The sequence below is a fragment of the Trichechus manatus genome, unplaced genomic scaffold (genome assembly GCF_000243295.1).
Source record: "Trichechus manatus latirostris isolate Lorelei unplaced genomic scaffold, TriManLat1.0 scaffold00415, whole genome shotgun sequence".
NCBI classification, from domain to species: Eukaryota; Metazoa; Chordata; class Mammalia; order Sirenia; family Trichechidae; genus Trichechus; species Trichechus manatus.
This window is the reverse complement of record NW_004444351.1, coordinates 204764-206787: the sequence shown is the minus strand read 5'-3', so window position 1 is coordinate 206787 and position 2024 is coordinate 204764.

The following is a 2024-nucleotide window of genomic DNA, read 5'->3' as shown; positions in this document are numbered from 1 at the left end:
CTTTGGTTGGGGTGGATGGGGTTTGGATAATATCGAACACCTCTGAGGAGGCCTTACAGGAATACTGCATCTCTCAACAGTCCATCAGGTTTAAGGAGGGTCTCAGAAGGATCAGCAATTAATCAGCAGCCTCTTCCCTGTCTCACGTCCCCCACTAGTGAAAGTTTACCACATGCAGCCTTTGAACCATTTGCCCCCTTGTCAACGCCAACTCATGGCAATCTCATAGGCAGAATTGGGCTATATAGGGGTTTCAATGGTTAATTTTTCAAAAGTAGATAAGATCACCAGGCCTTTCTTCCAAGGAGCCTCTGGGCCTCCAGCCTTTTGGTTAGCACCTGAGCATGTTAACCAGTTGTGCCCCTCAGGACTCCCATAAAACATTAAAACTCATTGCCATTAAGTCAATTCCAACTCATAGCAACCCTACAGGACAGAGTAGAACTGCCCCATAGAGCTTCCAAGGAGCAGCTGGTGGATTCAAACTGCCAACATTTTGGTTAGCAGTTGAGGTCTTACCCACTGCGCCCGCAGGGCTCGCCGTATGACATGAGGAAAACAGCAAAGAGATACCACCGCCACGTGTTAGAATTTTATACATTAAACGTTTTATTTTGAAATAATTTTAGATTCACATGCAGTTAAAAAAAATAATAATACAGGGAGATGCTCTGTATCCTATACCCAGTTTCCCCCAATGGTTATAGCTTATAAAGTTATAGCACAATATCACCATCAGGATATTGACGTTAATGCAATCAAGATACGGAGCAGTTCAATCACAAGAATCCCTCCCCATGCCCTTTTATTGCCATACCTGCCTCATTTTTTCCTCCCTGTTCCTGACTCGGGGAAACTACTAATCTATTCTTCATTGCTATAATTTTACCATTTCAACACCGTTCTATAAATTGAATCTTACAGAATGTTACCTTTCTAGATTAACTGTTTTCACTCAGCACACGTCCTTGGAGAGTCATCCAAGCTGTTACGCGTATCAGCAGTTTGTTACTTTTTATTGACGAGTAGTATTCCGTGACGCGGCTGTACCACAGTTTGTTTATGCATTCATCTATTGAAGGACATTCTGGTTTTCAGTTTTTTGCTATTTCAAATAAAGCTGCTATGAACAATTGTATAAAGTTTTTGTGTGGACAAAAACTTTAATTTCTCCCGGATAAATATTTGCCTGTCATGGACTGAATTATGTCCCCCCAAAATTGTGTGTATCAGTTTGGCTGGGCCATCATTCCCTGTATTGTGTGATTTTCCTGTATGTTGTAAATCCTGCCTCTGTGATGTTAATGAGGGAGGAGGGGCGGCAGTTGCGCTAGTAAGGCAGGACTCAACCTACAAGATTAGATTGTGTCCTGAGGCCATCTCTTGAGATAGAAAAGAGAGAAGTTGGGGCGGGTGGGGGACACGGGACAAGACCTCATACCACCAAGAAAGCAGTGCCAGAAGCAGAGCGAGTCCTTTGGACCCAGGGTCCCCAGCGGAGAAGAGAGCAACTCCTGGGTCATACGGTATGGTATGTTTAGTTTCACAGGAAACCGCCCAACTGTTTTCCAGAATGGGCACTACCATTTTACATGCCCACCAGCAATGTATGAATGCGTCTTGCCAGTATTTGGTGGTGGTATTATTTTTTAATTTTAGCCATGTTGATAAATGTACAGTGATTTTCCTTAGAAAGTTTGCCATTATCTTTCCTCCATTTGGCATATAGGGCACACAGAATTTCACACAATTTACCCAGTGAATAAAAATCATCATTCTCCATGAATGAATCTTGAAAACATCATGCTGACTAAAATAAGTGAATCACAAAAGGAAAATATTGTATGATTCCACTTACATGAAATATCTAGAATAGGCAAGTGTATACAAACCAAAGTTAACTAGTGATTAACAGGGGTAGGTGGGAGTGAGAGGGAAAGGGAGACTCATTGCTTCGGGGGACACTGAACTTCTATTAAGGGTGATGGAAAAATTTGGAAATGGATAATGGTGACAGTTGCGCA